This window comes from Kogia breviceps, chromosome 6, assembly GCF_026419965.1.
Source record: "Kogia breviceps isolate mKogBre1 chromosome 6, mKogBre1 haplotype 1, whole genome shotgun sequence".
Taxonomy (NCBI): Eukaryota; Metazoa; Chordata; class Mammalia; order Artiodactyla; family Physeteridae; genus Kogia; species Kogia breviceps.
The window spans coordinates 45,146,156-45,169,909 of NC_081315.1; the positions used below are offsets into that span (position 1 = coordinate 45,146,156).

At 45.2% G+C, this 23,754-nt stretch overlaps 2 protein-coding genes across 5 annotated transcripts in view; one reads left to right on the forward strand and one right to left on the reverse strand.

Annotated features, from left to right (window-relative positions):
- The window catches only part of LOC131758721 (RE1-silencing transcription factor-like), a 236,927-nt gene that overhangs the window by 153,208 nt on the left and 59,965 nt on the right, over positions 1–23,754 (reverse strand). For 3 of the 4 annotated variants that reach the window (XM_067035763.1, XM_067035762.1, XM_067035761.1), the window contains exon 2: positions 9,035–9,099. The gene's annotated coding sequence lies outside the window, so the exon portion shown is untranslated. Of the gene's footprint in view, positions 1–9,034; positions 9,100–21,012; positions 21,083–23,754 lie in introns of those variants that run through there. The other variant, XM_067035760.1, reaches the window with a different exon arrangement.
- The window catches only part of HOPX (HOP homeobox), a 34,918-nt gene continuing 32,808 nt past the window's right edge, over positions 21,645–23,754 (forward strand). Inside the window, exon 1 of the mRNA XM_059067174.2 lies at positions 21,645–21,771. The gene's annotated coding sequence lies outside the window, so the exon portion shown is untranslated. The remainder of the gene's footprint in view (positions 21,772–23,754) is intronic.

The window sequence follows — 23,754 nt, forward strand, 5'->3', positions numbered from 1 at the left end:
GCGGAGCGTCTGGGCCTGTGAGCCATGGCCGCTGAGCCTGTGCGTCCGCAGCCTGTGCTCCGCAACGGGAGAGGCCACAACAGTGGGAGGCCCGTATACCACACACACACAAAAAAAATTGGAGGAAGGAGATCATCAAAACTGAATTTTTATTTGAGGGGGAACTAGAAGAGAATAAAATCTCTAGGCATTATTAAATACAGGGCTGCAGAGATTCTATCTCAAAGGAATTTGGACAAACTGTATGGGCTTCAAACATTTCCCAGGATCTCAGCTAATATCCTAGAAAAGAAAGTCCACAGCAAACCTAACTCTGCTAATTAACCCAATAGAACACGTTGGCTTTTTTTTGCTTTCTCCTTTGGGAAAGGAAAAAAATAACTCTGCTTATAAATTGATGGTTTCTTAAACAGACAGATTAAAACTTACTGCAGTTATTCAGGGATTTTAGGCTTCAATAAACCAATGGGAAAGTCTATCCTTGAATACACATACACATCTTGTTACCCAAATAACACTTCCTACCCTTCCTCTCTTCCTCTCCTTCCCCTGCTTCCCTTCCTTCATTCCTACTACAAATACTTATTGAACACCTATCACATGCCACATACAGTTATTCCTTGGTGAAAGAGCAGTGAACAATAAGTAGGGAAGGGGTTTAGAATACAACATCCCCAAATATGCCACTTTGGCATAACGATTATTTCGAGCTAAAGGCACTTAAAAAACAGGTGCAAGAAGTGCACTCTGACCTCCTCTTTTCTTCCTGAAAGCAGGAGATGAAACTCTCATGTGAAAGATGCCCTCCCAATACCAGGAAGAAAAGAACATTCGTATCACTAGAGACAGGGAGTCGAGGCTGAGAGAAATCAATAGAAACCGACATTGTTAAAATAACTCTTATCTTCCTTTAGCCCCTTCATGTATTTTACTTACTTTTCCACAATCGTCCCTCTTTGTTCAACCTAGCATATAAACACTTAGGCCTAAACATTTCTTTGGGTCTTCATTTTCCTGTGAGGACTCCCACGTACATGTAAAATTTTATTATAATGAAATTTTTATGCTTTCCTCCTGTTAACTTGTTAAGACAGTCCCAGGTGGAAACCCTAAGAGGGTAAAGGAGAAATTTTACCTCCCTTATGGTAGAAAATAAATAAAATAGAATGTTAGATGTGTAATGTGCTTTGGGGAAGTATGAAGCAAAGGAGGGCTCAGGGAGAGTTGCTGAGGGACACTACAATTTTAAAGGGTCAGGGAAGGCTCCTTATGAGGGTGATATTTGAGCAAAGACCAAAGCAGGTAAGGGAGGACACTTTGCAGATATCTGGGGCAAAAGCAAATGGAAAAGTGCTGCTGATGGAGTGTGCCCAGAAGTTTGAGAGCAATAAGGTTCAGGGCTAGGGTTAGGGGGAGACAAATTGTGCAAATGCAGGGTCGGGTCCTGTCTTTCTTCTAACTTTTAATATTTTGTGCATCATGGATTTTTTTGCATTAATTTTGATATTAAACTAAAATCTTTATCTTGATTACTGAGTTTTTTGGCATGTCGAGGCCTGTGCCTCGTGAACTTCACTCTAGTTCAGACCCTGGAGTTGTTGGAGGGGTGAGGGGGGGGGAAAGAGAGTGTGAGGAAATGATGTCACAGCAAAGGGCACAGGGAATTTGGAGGAGCGCGGCTTTTACCCCAAGTAGCATGAAGTCACTAGAGGGCTGAATTCATTTTCTATTGCTGCCATGACAAATTACCTCAAATCGAGTGGCTTAAACAACAGACATTTGTACCTTGCAGTTCTATTGATCAGAAGTCCAACACGGTCTCACCAGGCTAAAATCAAGCGGTTGGCAGGGCAGCCTTTTTTACCAGAAGCTCTAGGGGAGAATCTTTTTTCTTGCTCGTTCGGTGTGTCGGCAGAATTCAGTTCCATGCTGGTGTAGGACCAAAGCCCCCCTTTCCTTGCTGTTGGCCATGGCCCCTTCCTCCATTTTCAAAGCCAGTGGTGGAGGGTCAAGTCCTTCTCACAGCAGATGTCTCTGACCACTCTGAGGCCTCTCTCTTCCATTTTTAAGGACACATGTGATTAGATTGCACCCCCCTGGTAATCCAGGATCATCTCCCTATCTCAAGGTCCATACCCTGAGCACATCCTTAAAAGTCCCTTTTGCCATGTCAGGTAACATAGTCACAGGTTCTAGGGATTAGGACACAGACATCTTTGGGAGACCATGATTCCGCCCACCATGAGGGCTTTGAGCAAGGAGTAATGATCACTCTAGCTGCTTTGTTGAAAACAGTTGTGGGGAGGGGCAAAGAGGCCAAGAAAAGAAACAGGGAAACTGGTAAAGAGGTTAAAGCAGTAATTCAGGGGAGAAATGCTGGTGGCCTGGTTCAAGGGAGGGGGCTGTGGAAGGGAGAGTTGAAGTTGGATAAGTGACAGTAGGTTTTATGTGTCACCTTGACTAGGCTACAGTCCCCAGTTATTCAATCAAACACTGATCTGGGTGTTGCTGTGAAGATATTTTGTAGATGTGTTAAAGTCTCTAATTAGTTGCCTTTTTTTTTTGGCTGCATTGGGTCTTCATTGCTGTGCACGGGCTTTCTCTAATTGTGGTGAGCGGCGGCTTCTCTTCGTTGCAGTGCGCGGGCTTCAGCAGTTGTGGCTCGTGGGATCAGTAGTTGTGGCTCGCAGGCTCAGTAGTTGTGGTGCACGGGCTTAGATGCTCTGCGGCATGTGGGATCTTCCCAGACCAGGGCTCGAATCCGTGTCCCCTGCATTGGCAGGCGGATTCTTAACCACTGCACCACCAGGGAAGCTCTAATTAGTTGACTTTAAAGTCAGGGAACTTATCCTAGATTCAGGGTGGGCCTGATTCAATCAGCTGAAAAGCCTTGGGGGCAGAGCTAAGGGTTCCTTGATGAAGAAGATTTACCTGCGGACAGCAGTTTCGGCTCATGCCTGAGAGTTCCCTCCTGCCCTTCCTGATGGCCCACCCTACAGATTTCAGACTCACCTAATCAGCCCCTGCAATTATCAAAGCCGGTTCCTGGCAATAAATCTCCTACTGGTTCTGTCTTTTGTGGAACCATATATAGATACAGATACTGAGTACATTTGGTGATTTAGATCGTTATAAATATGGACTAACTTTTGAATGCGGAGCCAACACGATATGCTGGTGGACTAGAAGTGGGACGTGAGGAAGAAAAGGGTTAAGGATGATTCCAAAATTTTCACCCTGAGCAGCTAGAAAGTGGCTCACCTGTCTCCTTCTAAGGTAGGAATAGCTGTACCGGGAAAGCCACCCAAAAAGAGCCCATTCAAATGATGTGAAGGCAGATGCCCCATTTCCCCCCCCGAGGAAGCCCCTTGCGAGGAAGGGTGTCCCGGGCAGGAATGGGCAGGTGGGCAGTCTCCAATCCAAAGGGGAAAATAGGGAAGAGGGTCCCCACTGTGTTCCCTGCCACTTATCCAGAAATAATGTGTTTTTTTCCCTGCATTCTGGAAGAGCAGATCTTTTTACTGTTCTCTGCTGCAAACCCCACTTCCCCCGCTGGTCTGCACTGTGTGGGAACCAGTTAGCTGAACCCCGTGTCAGAAACAAGCAAGGAGAGCTGAATAGAGACTTTATGAGTAAATGTTGCTCTGTGGGCTTCTTTTTTCCTTGTGAAGGAACAGGGTGTGCTTGAAAGCAGAAAGTGACCTGGGCTTTTGCTTCTGTGGTTTTAAAAATTTTTCCTGGTAGGCAGAAAAGAAAAAGAAAAAAAAAAAAAAAAAAAAGAAAGCACAGTATTTGTTTGTCTCTTGTACTGCTCTGGTTAACACAGTGGTTGGGCCCCTGATCCCTCTCCAGGCCTCCCAACCTGGCACTGAATGAAACTGAAGAAATGAAAGGAGCTTTTCCACGAGTCTGGCAGCTCAGACAGAGGCTGAGGTGGCAGAGCTGTGAGGTACCAGTTCGCATGCAGAGGCCTCCGTTTCCTTCCACCTTCCAGAATGTGGCAAGCGGAGCTAGCTCCACAGACCTGCAGTCCTGTTCGGGCAAACCTCACCTGCACGTCAGCTCTTCACAGAGAATTGAAACCTCCAGTTCTGTGAGCACAGGGTGGACTCCTCAGTTTCTAGCCCAGTCGCTACCGGTATGAACATTTGAGGGCCTCTCCGGTAAACAAAGCAATAGGGGCTTCCCTGGTGGCGCAGTGGTTGAGAGTCCATCTGACGATGCAGGGAACACGGGTTCGTGCCCTGGTCCGGGAAGATCCCACGTGCCGCGGAGCGGCTGGGTCTGTGAGTCATGGCCGCTGAGCCTGCGCGTCCGGAGCCTTTGCTCCGCAACGGGAGAGGCCAGAGCAGTGAGAGGCGCGCGTACCGCAAAAACAAACAAACAAACAAAGCAATAGAGCGTATTTAATCTGAAGGGCCCGGATACCGTGCTTCTTCAGTCTCAAACAAATGGCCAAAGATTTCACATCAGGAAGCACTTCCTTCGTTAAACCAGCTTAGATTCCAGAGCCTTCTTCCTCCCTCTCCCTCTATCTGCATTGGATCTCCAGTGAGAAGTCAGAACCAGATCCTTTGACCCACAGAAGTATCAGGGGTTTGTTTTTCCTTTAAAAGCCAGGTACTCAAGTTTCAGGTGGACTTTGAGTGATTTCTGCAGGGTCTTTGCTTTCTCTCCACCTGAAAGGCTCACTGCTGAGGTAAAATTGGACGAGGTCCTAATCGCCTCAGGTCTGTATTGCAAAGAAAGTGAAATATTTTTGTCCTACCTCCCCCTGCCCTTGATCTCCACAGGAAGGGGGGAAAGCCCTGAGGAGTCTGGTTTGGAATAAAAACATGCACCATACAAGATTTTTGTGAGGATTAGACAACTTGGGCCAAAGTATCTTGGAAGCTGCCAAAGGCTCTACAGATGAGATATACAGAAGTCTTGGCTGAAAGCCGACTTAGATTGGCAAGCATAATGCAGACGTAAGAAGCTGAAATGGCCTCTGCAGTCCCTGAGGGGGACAAGGATGGGAAAAGGAGTCTCCCAAGAGAAGACTAGAAGAATTCTTGCCCCAGCGAAAAAGATGAAGAAGGGGAGAAATGGTAGGTAGCAAAGTAAAAAATGCTAGTGATTTCCCATTTCTAGTTTCTAGGACTTTAGTCGTTTGAGGGACACAGTCACTGTCAAGGGCACAGCCCAGGGGTCTGTGGGAAAACCAGCCCTGGGAGTCCCTGCCATCTCTGTCTCAGCACGCAGGGTGAAGGACATCCAGAGCGTGGGATCTGGGGAGCGCACGGAATTTTGGCTCCTATATGGTGTTTCCAGACAAAATATTTGTTACTTTCTGTTCATGAAGCTTTTCTGATGATCTTGTGGTATGCATGCTAGGATGAGGACTGAGCTGGCCATGTCTGTCCCACATCTTAGCTCTTCCCAGAAGCGCCTGGCAAAGGAAAATATGGGTGGAAAGTGTGACAGCAAAATGCCTTGGAAACATGCAGAAGGGTGTGCTGCTGCGGAGGATGAAAACAAAGCTAATGTAAATGGATTGATGACTTGCTATGGACCAGGCAATTTTCCAAGTATTGTGTTTGTATTAGCTCATTTGATCCCTAGTACAATCCTATGAGGCAGGACAATTCTTGTCTCCATTTGATGGATGAGGAAGCTGAGGCACAGAAAAGTTAATTTGCTGAAGGTCCCACAGGTAAAGCCAGATTTTCAACACAGATCACCTAGCTGCATAATCTTCCATTAAGTGGATATAGCGTGTTTCCCTAGCCTGTCTCCCATCAGAAAATGGGGAAATAACATGCCAGCAAAGGCAAGACCTAGGGTGGACTATAAACATGTAGCATCACAGCTTAGAATGTTAAAATGTTTTTGGCCACTGCATCAGTAAGTTACTCTACAAATAACAATATCTAACCAAAATTAATTAAACAATAAGGACATTTATTTTTTCACAATAAGTCTGGATTCAGTCCAACTTTAAAAGATTGGATCAATGATGTCTTCAAGATCCAGATATGTTTCATCTCTTGGCTCTGCCTTCCTGGGTATCTCAACCATGTCTCCCTCCTACTAACAAGTTGGCTACGGCAGTTCCGGGCACCACATGTCAACAAGATTATATCCAGTGAAGAAGGAGTTTCCCATAAGACCCTCAGAGGACGTCACCAGTCAGTTGGACTAAACTGGGTCTCATGTCTGTGCCCAGCTACAATTCGCAGCTCTACTGAAGGACAAGCTCCTCTAGCAAGTCAGAATGAGGTGGGGTGAGGGGTGTTGTGTCACTGATTTGACCACCTACTTATTGTTTTTATGTTTTACATTTCTTTTAAAAATTTATTTATTTAATTTATTTATTTTTGGCTGCGTTGGGTCTTCGTTGCTGCGCGTGGGCTTTCTCTAGTTGTGGCTCACAGGCTCTAGAGTGCAGGCTCAGTAGTTATGGCTCAAGGGCTTAGTTGCTCCGCAGCATGTGGGATCTTCCTGGACCAGGGCTCGAACCCGTGTCCCCTGAATCGGCAGGTGGATTCTTAACCACTGTGCCACCAGGGAAGCCCCTGTTTTACTTTTCTTTATCTCTAAGATGTAGATACACAAAGGACAAATCAAGGTCATGACAATGCAAATTGCTAAACCATGACCCATAGCCAGCTCCAGGCACGTTTTGATCTGAGGCTGGGCTTAAGATCTACACAGCCTGAAACATCCACTTCTGATGTTGTTATATGAGTCTCTGAAGAGACTGTGCCAACAGTGAAACTACCTGCCCCAGTGTCCCCAGGGTGTCATGGGCAGTGGCAGCCTAGAGTCCCCAATTTTAATGCTGTCCTGCCTCCTCCCATCTATTTAGAAAGACTATATCTGTTTCTCTCTCTCTTTTATTCCTCAATCTCATATTTTTCAGCTCACTTGAAAGAGAGAGCTGGACAGTGTGGGAAAGACTGAAAATGAGTCATTTCCTCTTACTAGAATTCTTTTTTTTTTTTGCGGTACGCGGGCCTCTCACTGTTGTGGCCTTTCCCGTTGCGGAGCACAGACTCCGGACGCGCAAGCCCAGCTGCCATGGCTCACGGGCCCGGCCGCTCCGCGGCATGTGGGATCTTCCCAGGCCGGGGCACGAACCCGTGTCCCCTGCATCGGCAGGCAGACTCTCAACCACTGCACCACCAGGGAAGCCCTACAATTCTTTTTAAAATTTATTTATTTTTTATTTTTGGCTGCATTGGGTCTTCGTTGCTGCTTGTGGGCTTTCTTTAGTTGCAGTGAGCGGGGGCTACTCTTTGTTGCAGTGCGCGGGCTTCTCATTGCGGTGGCTTCTCTTGTTGCAGAGCACGGGCTCTAGGTGTGTGGGCTTCAGTAGCTGTGGCTCCTAGGCTCCAGTAGTTGTGGCACACAGGCTCAGTAGCTATGGCATGCGGGCTCAGTAGTTGTGGCACAGGGGCTTAGTTGATCCGCGGCATGTGGTACCTTCCCGGACCAGGGCTTGAACCCGTGTCCCCTGCATTGGCAGGCAGATTCCTAACCTCTGCGCCACCAGGGAACCCCCTTTACTAGAATTTTTAATATGAGAAATGAAGTTCCTAACGGCCACCAGAGAGAAGTTCAGCTACACCCAGCACCAGAGAGACAGGAATCATGCCTGTTAGAATTAAGTTCAGCTGCAACAGGGACATTAAACACGGCCTAAATATGACTGACGTGTATTTCCCTCTCATTGTAAAAGTCCCAATGTAGCCATTCAGGGCTGATCCGAGGGCTCCACAGCTGGGCATAGCTAAGGCATGAACTTCTTGTCTCATAGGGTTGTCATACAAATTAAATAAGGTCATTTATACAGTGTCTAGTAGATCAGAAACCATCTCTTGTTTGATAATGAAAGTAATAATAACTGATGTTAATTGAGCTTTATCTGTGTGTCAGGCCCTGGGTAAGGGCTCTCTGCATATTAACTCATTTAATCCTCACAACAGCCCTATGAGGAAGGGATGGTCATTCTCCTCTTTTTACAGATGGGGACACTGAGAGATTAGGTGTCCTAATAAGGCTGTCTCCTTAGTTAGTTGGTACAGAGCTGTGGTCCAGACCCAGCTTGCCTGATTTCTGCACCCAGGAGCCTAGCCACCAGCCCCACCACTTACCTCCCCACGTCACAGCCCTCCCACCACCCCTCTCCTTCACTCCTCTGGCTGGAAGTGAGTCACAGTGTAACCGGAAAAGCAGAGCACGTGCTGATGAAAAGCTGATTCCTAGTGCTATAAGGCAGAAGGGGCTGAGTGCCTAATGGGCGGTATGATTCAGATAAGGGCGAGGCTCCTTCCGCTGGAGTGAGCAGGGAAGGGGTCACAGTGGGGAGGGGCTGAATTGGCTTGTGACGACAGGACGGGATGGAGGAAGGTGTGCCAGGTGTGGGGAATGGAATGGGTAGCGTCTTGGAGGTGGGGAAGGAAATAGTGTGGTTAAGGAATAACAAGGAAACATCCCTGGCTCAATCACAGGATTCTTGCAGAGGAGTCCTGAGGGAGCAATTTGAAAATGAAGATTGGAATTCGATTAAGAAGAAACTTGAATGTTGTTCCAGAAAGCTGAACTGTATTCCAGAGACACTGGGTAGTCATGAGGGGGCAGAGTTTGACCAGTGAAATCACATAATGGAAGCAGTTTCTTTAGGGATAACACGGAGGTTGTGGGAAGGGTGCCTTAGAGACATGGAGGCTGGCAGAGGAGCTAAGAGGCTCTTGAAATGATCTAGACATGAGGTAATGAGAACTTGAAATGGAGTGTTAGCATGAGGTATGAACGGAATGAAAGGGATGTGAGAGGCATCACTTTAGAGCAGAACAGAGGTGGCTGGAAGGAGGAAAAGGGAGGGGTCGGGGATGACTGCCAGGTTTTAAGCCTGGGTGATGGGAGAGTACTGTTATAAACAGAAGCTCTGACTCTCCTAGTCAGAGGGGAACACTGTTTTCCACCCATCCTCTGTGAGGTCTCTGTATCCACTGACCATCTTCATATACTCAGCATTTCCCAAAAGTACCTGGACCAGCCAGTTGTCTTCTCTTTCTTCTTTGCTGCAAAGTACCACTTCCTCCAGAGAAGAATCTAGGGCACAAGGGAAAGCATGGAGTTAGGGTCAAAGATAGGAATTTAAATCTTCCTTCTCTGTCACCAGCATGGTAACGTCAGGCACATTTCTTAATTTCTCTGAGATTCAGTTCTCTTTATTATTATTATTTTTATTATTATTATTTTTTTGTGGTACGTGGGCCTCTCACTGTCGTGGCTTCTCCCGTTGCGGAGCACAGGCTCCGGACGCGCAGGCTCAGCGGCCATGGCTCACGGGCCCAGCCACTCCGCGGCATGTGGGATCTTCCCGGACCGGGGCAGGAACCCGCGTCCCCTGCATCGGCAGGCGGATTCTCAACCACTGCGCCACCAGGGAAGCCCCAGTTCTCTTTAAATTAGGGATGATAATACCTACTTGATGGGGGATTTGGGGGATTTGATAACATAAAGCATTTAATCCTGTGCCTGGCACAGAGTAGATGCTCAATAATAATGGCTAATGCATGGAGCTTATACAAGCACTGCTCTAACTGCTTTACATACATTCACTCATTCACTCATTCACTCCTCACAACAGTCCTGTGACGGTGATAACACTAGTACCTCCAACTCAGAGAGGAAGAAATGAGGCACAGAGAAGATACAGGACTCACTAAGGTCACAAGGACAACATGAGGCTTTACCAGGGCTTGAACCCAAGCGGTCCAGCTTGAGAGTCGGTATTCTCCATCACTAGCCTGTCTTTACATTAATAAGCAGAGCTATTGTTTGCAGTAAAAGGAGGCAAGGGGGTTACTAAAATACATCACCAGAATGGCTAGACAACCAACTTGAGAGAATGGCTACAGGTCAGAGCTGGATCCTGGGGAAGGTGCAGGAGGGAGTGGTCCCAGGCAAGGGGCAGAAGTAAATTGCTGTGGCATGTCCTAAGGAGGCTCGGGGCAGTGGCTTTATTTTATTTTATTTTATTTTTTGTGATACGCGGGCCTCTCACTGCTGTGGCCTCTCCCGCCGTGGAGCACAGGCTCCGGACGCGCAGGCCCAGCAGCCATGGCTCACGGGCCCAGCCGCTCCGCGGCACGTGGGATCCTCCCGCACCGGGGCACAAACCCGCGTCCCCCGCATCGGCAGGCGGACTCCCAACCACTGCGCCACCAGGGAAGCCCCCGGGGCAGTGGCTTTAAACAATTCATAGAGAGATGTCAACATCTTAACTTTCCAGTATGGCAGGATAGGTGTTTGCCAGCAAAATATCAGAACTGGTTATCTCTTACCAGTGTTCTCTGATCAACCTGTGCACAAAACAAATAATGACTTTCTAAGGACTTTCTCAGTGTTGAATAGTATACTGTTTTTTAAAATGTATTTTATTTATTATTAATACCATGCTTAAATTATTAAGAAAAAAAGATTTGACATACCTTGTAGTAAAAAACTCGTTGAAAATAAAATCATTAAGACTGGATAAATAATAAACATTGTAAATATTTTATACCTGAAAACCTAAACTAAGAATATACAATGAAACTGAGCACTAAATTTGGCTCTGAGACTCTCAGCAGCCAATGTGAAATGAGAAATAGGATGAATTTCCTAGTATTGATTATGAAAACAGGCCTAAATGCTTCTATCCATATGCTTAGAATTTAGGTGTGCAGGACACAAAGGTGGCACTTTGATATGAAAACAAGAAGCCTCAATTTATATCCTTGTTCATAAAGAAGTCCATATCACGTACTATGCCATGTAAGTGTCATATAATCAAAGCGAAGCATACCTTACTAGATATACTTCTGCCCAGTAAAAAGCCAGTCACCATTTTACAGTAAATGACTAAAGAGAAAAGCAAGGAAAAGGTGTGTGTGGTAGCTCAGGAGAGGAGAATGTGATATGAGTTGGCCTCTTGCTTCTTGTTGGCCTGCCTGAGAGGAACATGCTCATCTGGATGGCATCTTGAATTACCTTAAGCAAGATAATGTGCATGCCATTGATTTCCCTCCACTCAAGGATAGGACCAGCCAATTATATGCAATCTTTCCTCACCAGAGAAATAACTGAGAACTTTGCGCAAATACTAGAGGGCATCATGTTGCCTACCGACCTTCCTGGGGAGGCAACCACACAAGATGCCTGGGATTCTTTCCTGCAGACCTTCTTTGAATTAAGGGTAAAAGTTGCTATTGCCGTTTATTGGCATAAGACCAGACCAAAGTATTATGGGGGGGGGGGCCTGTTTCTAATAGAGTCTGTGATTAAGAAGATTACAGTTTTCTAGGATTCGAAGGAACACCTTCCATACCTTTTTCATTATTATCATATGACCTGAATTTCTCAGATCTCACCACCCAGCAAATGCAAAAGAGGTTGCACTGGGTTGCCCACCTGCTGACTCAGGGCTTCATATTCCAAAGTTTCCCCTTAAGATTTCTGGAACTCTCTAGGGGGTGTTGTACAAACACTAATAACAAGCCTGCTCTCAGTAGGTATCTGCTAGGCATCCTCCTTGTTTGCTGGGCATCTGCTAGCTCCTGCTACCCCTCTAATGACTGCAGAGCAAAGGGGAAAGTGGGCATTTGGCTTCTGGGAAGAGAATAAAAGGATTTGGTCATGAAAATCTACCCCTGGGCTTGCGCAGGACAAAGTTTTAGTTCATAAAATGGTGGATAGCTGGGTCTACTCCTCATTTGTTATTTCACCTTGCAAAGGTCACCTTGGTTCTTTTTGCTTCAATTTCCTCTACTAAAAATGGCAAGAATTCTCACATCTTACAAAGATGTAGTAGGAACTGGCTTTTTAATGATTGGATGGTATTTTAAAAACATCAAGTGCCAGGTAAGTGCTAGGTTAGAAAAGCCAAAGACTTGTGGCTTCCCTAATGATGCAGCGAGACGTGCCTGTTTTATTTTCTTTTCGCTTTAGACATCCAAAGGAAATAAAATTTAAAATGTCTGCCTAATATTGAGAGAGAAAAAAATCTCAAGTCCCCCAAATCAATAAATTGCTCTTTAAGCCTCCTTAAATAAACTAGATTGTTGCATAGGTGAGACCCAGGTTACAAGGAGGATAAAGTCTTGAAAAATTCTATGCAATATGAAGTTACATAACTAGGGGCATTAAGACGATGGAAAATTTGGGAGGGAAAGAGACCCCATAAGCAATATTTGATCATTACATTTTAACAAAAAGGACATTTAATCCTAAAATACTCTAATGGCATTAAAAGCCTTAATGAAAACCTTTACTTAAAATTTAAAGGTGTTTAGGAGATACAAGAGAATGTCTAGGGCCATGGAAAGGAGAAGATAGATATAATATTTGAAAATTTTAACTGGGATTAGGCCCTGCTCTTCCATTCATACTTTCAGAAACCACATCAAAAGAAGCTCCTTCTTTCAAACAATGAGAGACACGTTATGGGTTGAATTGTGTCCCCGCCCCCAAATTCATATGTTGAAGTCCTATCCCCCAGTACCTCAGAATGTGACCTTATATGTAAACAGGGTCATTGCAGATGAAATTAGTTAAGATGAAGTCTTACTGTAGTAGGGTGAGTCCCTAATCCAACATGACCAGTGTCCTTATACAAAGGGGAAATTTGGACAAGATACATGCACTCAGGGAGAATACCATGTGAAGATGAAGGCAGAGGTTGGAGCAATGCTTCTACAAAACAAGGAATAGCAAAGATTACCAGCAAACCATCAGAAGCTAGGGGAGAGGCATGGAATGGTTTTTCGGTTATAGTCCTCAGGGAAAATCAATTTTGCCAAGACCTTAATCTCAGATTTTTAGCCTCCAGCACTTCGAGACAATACATTTCTGTTGTTAAAGCCACTCAGTTTGTGGTACTTTGTTATGGCAGCCCTAGCAAACATAGAACATTACACCCAATTGTTCTACTCTAAATAGTCATAAGTAATGTGGAGAAGAAGAGATTAAAGGGAGTTAATGTAAGGTTCTTCAATACTTATTCCACTAATATAGAGATTTATTTGGACTAACATTATTTTCTTAAAATACAAAAACTTCTTTTAAAGGCTATGATCATCAGTTATTTATACCTATGGCATATTATATTTTGCAAAGATGGTCACAATATCTCCCAGCCCACATTGCTCTTTGAGAACTTTGCCATTTCTCCACTGAGGAGTAAATTTAATTCCTCCTTGAATCTAGGTGGGTTTGTGACTCACTTGTAAGCCACGGAATGTGGCAGAAGAGATGCTGCGTGACTTCTGAGGCCATGTCATGAAATTTGATGTGGCTGCTGTCTTGGAAGCAGAAATACTGGCACTGGAGCAGTTCTAACTGCCCTGAGCCTGCCATGTTGTGAGCAGGAAGCACAAACAAACCAGTTCTTTTGAAGAGAGCACATAGAGAGGCCCTGAGACCGTATGAAGAAAGAGAGAGATACCCAGCAAGACTGCAGCTTCTCTAGCCCCTCTGCTGTTCCAGCTCTAGCCGCTATCTGATTGCAGCCACATGAGGGATCCCAGACCAGAATCTCCCCACCAAGCCCTCCCTGAATTCCTGACCACAGAAACTGGGGAAGGTAATAAAATAATTGTGGTTGATTTAAGTCGCTGAGCTTTAGGGTGATTTATTATGCCGTTAATGGGCATGCCTTAATGTGCTACTCTGATAATCAAATTTCTTGCCTTTTAAACGAACTGTTCCAGAATTTAATTTTCTTTAGAAAAGGGTGGGAAGCACAGGAGAAAAGATGATCTAGTAACCTAGAAATATCTACTTTGCAGATTTCCCCAGAATCTGGTGGGCCATTTTGTGTGCCCCCGAAACCCCTTCGTTACTTTAGAACGTAAATGTGAAGGAGGTACTGTAGGCTTTGAAACCACCGGTCACACTAAATGTTTATGTAAATCAGTAAATTCCTGATTGGAGAGCCCTTTTTCCTCTCTATTCCCAGAGGTGTCCTAATTACGCAAAATTGTGCCATCCGTTGCCTTGGACACAAACTAGTTTGTTATCACTGCCAGAGTCTTGCATGTTGAATTTTCCAACGTTTGAAGACTTCTATTTTCAGTCAGAACCTGGCACTAATTCTAATGATTCTTACTTCATTTGCAATGGGGGTGAGAGGCCTGGGGTGGTGAAGATGTTTGCACTTTGAATAGTCCCCTGCCCTTGGCACCTTCCTAATAAGAGATCCCTCCTGTTAGCACTGACAGAGCTCTGCTCAATTAATGAAGGACCATTTCCCCCAGTCTTTTCCTTCCTTTCAGAAAAGGCCTGGATCCCTTTGACACCTTCATGTTCCAAATACTCCCTATCAGCCTGTGGCTTGTTTTCTATGGTGTCTTTGATTAAGGCCTTCTTTTATCTGGGCATTTGAATAATAATCCCCTCCGCCTCTCTTTTGTTATCTGAGTTCTTGCTCCCATGCTTCTGGTCTCCAAGACAGCCCTCAGCCATCACTGCCAGGGATTAAGATGCTTGTGAAATCCACCCTTGTGCTGCAAATGCCTTGCAAGGGTGTCCTTTGAAAACATTGACTTCTTTTCCTTTTTCAGCCCTGAAACAGTACTTACTGGGAGATAGTCATTCAGAAAAAAAAAAAAAAAAAAAAAAGAACAAAAGAACATGGCTATTAGTTCAGCATCTTTGCAGACGATAATCAAGGGGCAGCAAAGAGACTGAAAAGAAAAGGCTTCATAATCCCTTATTTGTGACTCCCAAGTGGTAGCTCTAAAAGTGACTTCTGCAAGCAGCCATCTGCTTCTGCCATCACTTAATCAGATAATCATAGGGCTGGGAGAGCCCTTAATCCACGCTTCTGCATCAGCCAGGGCCTGCAAGGCTTTCTGAAGATGGTTCCAGAATCTTCAAGTGCTGTCCTCACACCTACACTGGGAAAAGTAAAAACACTTGGGGAGAGGAGACATCTACTCCTTCTTGGAACAGAGGCAGAAAGACATAATTTTTGTCACCCAATCCTCTTTTCTTCCTGAACAATCTATGGATGGCTATCGACCCTAGTCCTCTAATACCACATATTGTTATCATTATCCTCATTTCACCTATGGGGAAACTAAGGTTCAAAGAGTTTCAATTACTGGCTATGAAGTGAGAGAACTAGGATAGGGTGACCAACCATCCCAGTCTGCACAGGACTAGGGGGTTTTCTGGGACATGGGACTTTCAGTGCTGAAACCAGGACAGTTCTGGGAAACCCAGGAAGCTTGTTCACCCTAGGTTTGAACCAGGTCTCCAAAGCCTTTCCTTTGAACCCTGATACCACCCTGAATCATCCTCAGCCTGAGATCTGGCCCTGGGACAGATGGGGCATCCACTGGCAGCACCATGACGAATGCAGAGTTCATTCCCTTCTGAGTCAGAGAACAAAGTCAGGGGTGTGAGCTTTGGGAGATCAACCCAGGACAGCAGGCCCTCTTGCAGGCTCCTCAGAACTACTGGAAAGACGAATCCAGGAGCTGACTCTCCAGAGAAGTGAAAACCAGACACAAGGTTACACCCCACTGTTTATGCAATGCGCCACATCACAAGACATTTTACAGGAGACCTCAAATCACTGCCCACTGCACTGCCAGGGCCTCATTACAGAGACCTCAGAGAAGTCCACAGAGGAGTCAGGGTTTTGCTGAAATGCATAGAGCAGAATTGCACTGAATTAGTTAACAAAATCAGACTACAGCATATTTTTGCCAAAAGCAGAAATGAAGACCTTCAGACATTTTTTTCAAGGATGATCTACACTCCCTTCCCTCCTTCTCTCCCCACCTTTCCTGGGGTTTTCTCTCTCTCTCTCTTTTTAAAATAAATTCGTTTATTTATTTATTTTTGGTTGCACTGGGTCTTTGTTGCTGCGCGGGCTTTCTCTAATTGTGGCGAGTGGGGGCTACTCTTCGTTGTGGTGCACAAGCTTCTCATTGCAGTGGCTTCTCTTTGTTGCGGAGCACGGGCTCTAGGCACGCGGGCTTCAGCAGTTGTGGCTCACGGGCTCTGGAGCACAGGCTCAGTAGTTGTGGCGCACGGGCTTAGTTGCTCCGCCGCATGTGGGATCTTCCCGGACCAGGGCTTGAACCCATGTCCCCAGCGTTGGCAGGTGGATCCTAAACCACTGTGCCACCAGGGAAACCCAGGTCTGTAGCTTCTAATGAAAACTCTTCTTTCCCTTCAGCTGATCCACAATTTTAGCCCCAATTATTTTCAACCCTTTTTTTCTCCACTATATAAAGCATGCAAATTGTTTTGTTTTGTCTTCAAACTTTATATTTTTATTAGCTCAGTCTTCCTTTCTTCTTCTTCTGTTCCCAAGTAAAATCATTCACAGAAGTCAAGCGTCTTAAACAAACAAAGCTCAGAGCTGGGGGGACCCATGGGGAGGAGGTGGGACTGCTCTTCGTCTCCTGCCTGGGGCTCTGTGAGTCGCTGTTAGAAGTGGCTGTAAAGATCGCCCCATGCAGCAGTCGGAACGAGGACTGTGCTGCCTTTGACACCCAGTCAAGCGAGTTTTTACCTAAGGATTTCGGTTTTTTCACTCTGGCTCCCCACCCCCTGCTTTGTACAAGCACAGGGCCCATCCCTGAAATTTTAGTAGTGGGTGTGGTGACTCTCTTTCCTCACCCATGTGTTAGGGGATTACAAGCAGGCCCAGGTGGCCCCGACCTGCAACATCCTTCAATTATTCATGGAAGAGGAAGCCTCTCAGGTGAGGCTCCACCGTCACCCCCCGCCCCGCCTCGCCTCTTGAGAATGGCACACAATGTTTTTCTTGCAGCTCCTGCCAGCGGCGTTCAGTCCTAGTGCTGAGGGAGTCATGGGTGAAGCCAGTCATCCATGGGTGAAGAGAGATGCCTCCCTCCACCCTCCTTCCACAGACGGGGTGTGTGTGTGGGGTGTGTTCCTCATTACCAAGGGCCTTCCCCTCCTCTGACCATGAGCATGAATGGGATTTCAAAGGAAAACAATGCTCATGCCCTCCCTGTTCATTTTAGACTCTGGGTGAAACTAAATGCAATGAGAAGAAAACGCAGCATGGGCCACGCCAGAGGGAACAGCCTTGCCCAGGCCCACTCATTCATGGGCGCTGCTTATAGGCTGCAGCATCTTAATCCCCAGTCATCAGCTGACTCAGGACTCCATGAGGACAACAGATGGATTAGGTAAGATGATGGAATCCACACTTAGAATGAAATACCCGCAGTTTACCGAGTGCATGACCTAATCATTACTAGGTATACAACAAACTACAACGAATGCGGAGTGTGATTATGTCATAACTTCCAGTCTCTCTTCACCAGGGAACTTGTGAAACCCACTGCCGGGAGTAGCCAATGGAAACACCTCCAACCCAGGCCAGCTGGCATCTTTTTCCAGATCCAGATTCTCTGTCGTCTGCTGATTCTCTTCTACTTCCCACACTGTCCCACACCCCAGCCAGGCTGGACCAGGAAGGGCACTCTGGGATTCAGAACTCCCACACCATCTGTAGAGAATTCTCAGTCTCTCTGTCTGCAAGTTCATACCTGGTGGGGCAGAACTTTCAGCAAGTATGCTTCTATATTCTGGTTACCCCTTTTCCCCATTTGCTTCTGTACAAGTCAGATTTTGATCCTTGGGAGGTTTGTATCCTTCACAGTGAATTTTCTTAAATGCCTTTGGTAGTTTTCTGTCCCTCGAGGGATGGCTTTTCTCTCTGTGCACTACTGCTTGGTTCCATATGTTCCATATTCATAATGTGGCTCTCTGCACTTCAGTGATCTCTAGCTTTGGGCAAGAAGAGAATAGCTGTTCAGATATCACTGCCTTCTATGTGGCTCTACCAATCACCTCTGTTTGCTGTAGCACTTGGGGGTTTTAGATTTAAATACTTTGTGCCCATTGTGTGTGGGCTCCACAAAGCAGACTAAGGAAAATCTGGCATCCTGTTTTAAGTATTAGCAGTAGCTACTAATTACTGATCGTGTACTATGTTCTAGACACTATGCTAAGATAATTTACCTATATTATGTCTAGTCCTTACAGCAAACCTGTGAGATAAGCGTCATTATTCCCATTTTACAGCTGGGGAAACTGAGTCTGAGAGAAGTTACACAACGTTCACATGGATGGTAAATGGCAGAGGTGGGGCTTGAATCCAAGTCTAAATGATTCAGAAGCCCATACTCCTTCCTTTCCACCATTCTTCCAGTCACTCGGCAAAAACTTATTATTTTTTTTTTTTTACCAACCCCCAGACATTGTTATTTCCTTGTGGAGCGTAACATCTAGCTCACCTCATCCTTCATCCTAATTCTCTTGATTGTGACAATCGAGAAGAGAATTCCTGAAGCTCACCACAAGGAAAAGGTCTAGAACAGCTAAGAGAAGAAAGTACCTATCTGCAGGTATTAATTGGAAGTTTGTTAACCACCAGGAGGAGAAAAGGAGCTATGTGAGAATTACTGTATCAATCATATATTTCTAGTTCACACATCCCAGGCAGTAGCTGGAGCTCTGAGGCAGAGACAGATGCAAACATGGAGGATTATGTTATCCACTGAAATATAATAGACAAGAGGAGGAGCAGGAAAATGAACCTTAAACCCCTATAGCCTGTTTTGCAATCTTTTATAATTAGTTGCAGTATTAGACTTGATGTTTCTAAGAAGTCAACAGCAACATCAATCCCATTTGACACAGGAGAAGAGGAGAGGCTGATAGATTGTGTGCTATTCCTTGGATAGGCAGAAAATCAGTGGTCATATAAAGACCTCAGATCTAAAACTATAGAAAAAAATCACTGTGTCCAGCTACTTCCCTTATTTGTGGGTTGATGAAATAGTTTTAATTTTGCTGAGAGCCAAAGCGTTTTCTCACTTAAAAAAAAAAAAAAAAGCACACAGAAATTGAGAACTGATATTGTGCAACCCAGTTTTTGAGACCTGGATTGGTGCCTAAGCACTAAAGCTGTTTAAGTTATCATACTTTAAAGGATTTCTTGAACTGGCAGAACTGTTGCTAGCACTTCTCAACTACCTCCCTATTAACTGAACCCTGATTTTGTTTAGATATCAGGGAAATTTGTCTGGGGAATGTGGAACCTTCTCCTGGGCCCATGAGATGAACCTTGATCAGTGTGATTCATTTCCTCTTTGCAGATGGTGGATTTAGCCAATGTGGTGGTCATTTGATCCACTTCTCAGTAAGGAGACATAACTGGAAAACTGCTAATGTCTTCTGGATAGATTTTCCTCTCTAACAAAGAGAGATTCTAAGGAGAAGGTCCACATCCCTTCCTACCTGTCTTTGAATGTTCCTGTTTAAGGATGTAATGTACTGAGCTACTGCAGCAACCTTGCTACCATGAGGAGAGGCCACACTGGGGGCTACAAAATGAAAGATAGAAAAAGCCTGGGTTCTTGGTGACCTCATTACACCACTGGACAACCTGAAACCACATGCCTGCAGAGTTCTTATTTGATGTAAAACTGCTCTATGGTTTTAGGCACTTTTAGTTTCATATCCATGATACATGGATAAAGAGAAACAGCTTAAAGCCAATGCATTATACAAGAGCAAAAGAAATGTGTCTGAAGCAAGATTAGACTCTGCTGATGTCAGACCCTCTGTCTGTTGGTTTGCATAGCCTTCAAAGGAATTTAGAAACTGAGTAAATAGCACATATTTATTGAGCAAACCCTTACTATGTGCCATACACTGTGCTGGGTGCTGGAGTTACAAGAGTGGACAAGTAGGCAAGGTCATTAAAGTCATGGAAATCACATTCTGAGAGACCGATGATAAACAGGTAAGCATATAAGAACATGTGAAAACGGCCTTCCCTGGTGGCGCAGTGGTTGAGAGTCCGCCTGCCGATGCAGGGGACACGGGTTCGTGCCCCGGTCCGGGAAGATCCCACATGCTGCGGAGCGGCTGGGCCCGTGAGCCATGGCCGCTGCGCCTGCGCGTCCGGAGCCCGTGCTCCGCAACGGGAGAGGCCACAACAGGGAGAGGCCCGCGTACCGCAAAAAAAAAAAAAAAAAAAAAAGGTGAAAACATTCTTAGGCAACTTTCAAAATATTTCTTCAAATCAGTCCTGAGTATAAGAGAGATAGATCTGGATTCAAATTATACCCCTACCACTTACTGTGACCTTGGTTAAGTCATTTAATTTTTCTGAGTATCAGTTCCCTCATCTGTAAAACTAACTCATAAGGTTGTGAGGATTAAATAAGCAATAAGAAGCCAACTCATAGAGTTATGAGGATTAAATAAGCAAACTCTGTAAAGTGCTTTACACAGAACCAGGCGCGTGGTCAGTTTCTCTAGATTCTAGATCATCATTATCATCGTCATCCTCACCGTCATTGTCATAATAATTTGTGCCAGGCACTGTGGGTGTCAAAAGATGAACAAGACATAGACCCTGCATTCAGGAAGTCTGGGAGGCAAGAATCCAGATTTGGAAGTCCAAAGTTAGGCAATGAATTAGGCAGAAACAAAAGAATTCCTCTGGTAACCAGGGTTGGGGTAGGCTAAGCTCCCTGTCTCTGCTTTTCTCCCACACATGTTTTATAACCATTATCCCCTTTTCCAAGAGAGAAAGAAATATTCTGAATGATTGCTGCTCTTCTTTCACATACAGCTGCTGTTCCCAAGAGAATCAAGTGGGCCTTTTCTAGCTCCAGTGAAGTGAAAAATATACGATGTGTATATCTGGGTGGCACTTACCAGTTTGTGCTGTGTACCAGCAAATACACACAGATACTCCCATAAATGATCTCACCAAACCCTCTCTCCCTTCCTTCATCCTCTTAAAAATCAAGCCCACTTAATGTGTTTAGTGTCGTGCAATTGACTGTTGACTGCTGTATCTAGCTGTAAAATCCAGATAAACACTGACTCACTGGGTCCCCACGCCCACACACATACCCTCACCCTTAGGAACACTTCCTTTGATGGTCATACAAGCCACTGAACACTTACCCTGAGAGTGCATCTTCCCACAGCCTTGCTCACACACTGGCTTTTTATTTGAGCTCTCTTGGGGAATCTTGCAACTCTCAGATAGGAATTTCATTAACAAAGGAAGGGGAGGGGCAATTGGGAGGAAAGTCCACATGCAGAGGGAAAGAAATTCAAATTGCTTTCTAAGGGGACCTAAAATTGTATCATCCTAGCCTGATCCTCCCTTATAACTATTATTTGTACGTTCTGTGCCTGGAAAAAAATAAACAACAACAATTTTTCATTGATTGGGCAGTTGTCCAGGCTCTTAGCTTGGCATCCAGCCCGCAGAGCTGTGAAATCAACCTCACCTAGCCTATGCATTGCAATGAGGCAACATCTAACGGGAAGCCCACTCAAAATAGGGAGCACAGCGCAAGCGTCCAGGGTCCTGCGTTTCTTCCTTCTCTTAGCCGCACATCTCTCATCCGACCTTGGTGAAGAGATCTACTCGGCTAAGAAAGAGATCAGGGACAAGAAGGCAGTGCCGAGAAAGTTCCATGAGACTCTCAGAAGTCTCCGCCTGAATACTAAACCTGAATAACCAGGAGAGATGGAACTCTCAGGTGTTCTCTTCCTGCCCATGCTGCAGGTTTTTCAGGTCTCTGCTTAAGTGTGCACTCACAGGCATAAATAAACGTGCTACCCACAGCCTGCGTCAGCCAACCCAGCTATTTAAGCAGGCTGGCTTCAGCCAATTTAGCTTCCAAATCCCGGGCTGGCCATTGCCACTTCCATGTAAGTAACTTTCAGAGGTTTGTTTTCATGCAGAGGAATGAACTTATATTGAGATTGAACTGCAATGCTGTCGTTACCATGTTTGCTATTCTGATGGGAAAAGGTAGAGGTGAAAGGGAGAATGAAAGTTAAGAAACGGCCCCCAAGCGGGGAGCCAGAGAATGCTGCAGGGTGTAAGGCATCAGAAGCTTGAGAACCTTCGTGGGGTGGAGGTGGATTTGGAGCCGGGGGGAGTCCATGTTGGCCTTTGGGTCAGCAGGTGAGATGTCTTTCTTGCTCTCTCCTATCTGAAAGATACAGTGAAACCAGCACTTATATGACTGTGCCAGATGTATATGAATTTCTGTCATTTAGAAGTCGATATTGCTATTCTACTTACTGTAAAATCAGACATAGTATCATTTTAAAATATTTTTTGACGCAGAAGGAGTCAAAACTCCCAGAAGGGGAGGTGTCTCTGGATTGATTAGAGGTGGCTCGACTGAATTTGCAGTGCTATTTGTTCTTACTTCTGGTTCTCATAATGCTTAACAGTTATAACAACGAAAACATTGGTCTTGTTTAAGGTGAAAAGGAATCCCATGCTCTGGGGTTTTGAGGAAATATAGGTTTGTGATATTTGAGTACCAGGTATCCAGGTAAGTTGTTAAGTAAAGTGGAATAAGAATTAAAGGCACAACACACCACAAAGCTTAGGTGAGAACATCTAAAAGGTAAGAGGAATGCAAAAAATTCCCAGGTAGCCCTGACAATCCACAGGGCCCTGGAGTGTATTTAGTTAGTAGGGTTAAGCATAGCCAGAGCCCAGAGAACAAAACAAAGGTACTGGGGACTGAGGAAGGAAAGAGTTGGGAGAGCAGATAGAAGGTTTATAATTAGATATCATATTCATAAAATGCATGTAGGACTAGAATAAGGAATAAAGCATGGCATGAATTCTATAGTTCCTCCCTCTGGGTCAAGAATCTGGCAATTAAGAATCTGGGGAGGGGCTTCCCTGGTGGCGCAGTGGTTGAGAGTCCGCCTGCCGATGCAGGGGACGCGGGTTCGTGCCCCGGTCCAGGAAGATCCCACGTGCCGCGGAGCGGCTGGGCCCGTGAGCCATGGCCGCTGAGCATGCGCGTCCGGAGCCTGTGCTCCGCAACGGGAGAGGCCACAACAGTGAGAGGCCCGCTTACCGCAAAAAAAAAAAAAAAAGAATCTGGGGAAATCCAAAAGCTTTTCCCAGGTTGTTCCCCCGCTCCCTGCCTCCAACACTCCTGTTGATACTCATTTTCTGGACCCCTAGCAGTCCATGATGCTAAATGAAGACCTCTGGTTTAAACAAATGCATTATGTTTTAACTGAGCTGAAACTGTTGACTAGGAAGCCACAGAGAAGCAGTGGGGAGTCGAGACCATTAACACAGGAGGTACTTCTTGCCACCAAACTGAAGCTCAGTTGTAAGGTCATAAAGGTCTGATTTCCATTAAGCAAATAATGATTAAGGGGCTTCTCTGAGCAAAGATAAGTTGGGGGCCAGGAGGAAGAGAAAAGAAATAAAGGGTGGCTCTTGTTCTTAAAGAGCTTGAAGTCTCAAGTACAAGGACATCAGTAATAAGAAGCCAGGCAAAAAAATAGTACATACAGTATGGTATAAAATGATAGAAAATGCAAACTAATCTATAGTAACAGCAAGCGGGTCAGTGGTTACCTGGGGAAGGGGAGCCAGAGAAGAGAGTTATATGGATTAGGAGGGTTTGGGGGTGATGGGTATGTTCACGATCATGATTGGGCAACCATTTCTCATATGTGAAAATTTATCAGATTGTACACTTTAAACGTGCAGTATTAGATGCCAATTATACTCAACAAGCAATACTTTAACAATCCATCTTTTTTAAACAAGTAAAATCATTTCTAAGAATTCACCTATGCAACAGACTGAAAATGAAAAATGAGTATTTTTTGGGAAAAAAATCCATTCAAAAAATAAAGTAGAGG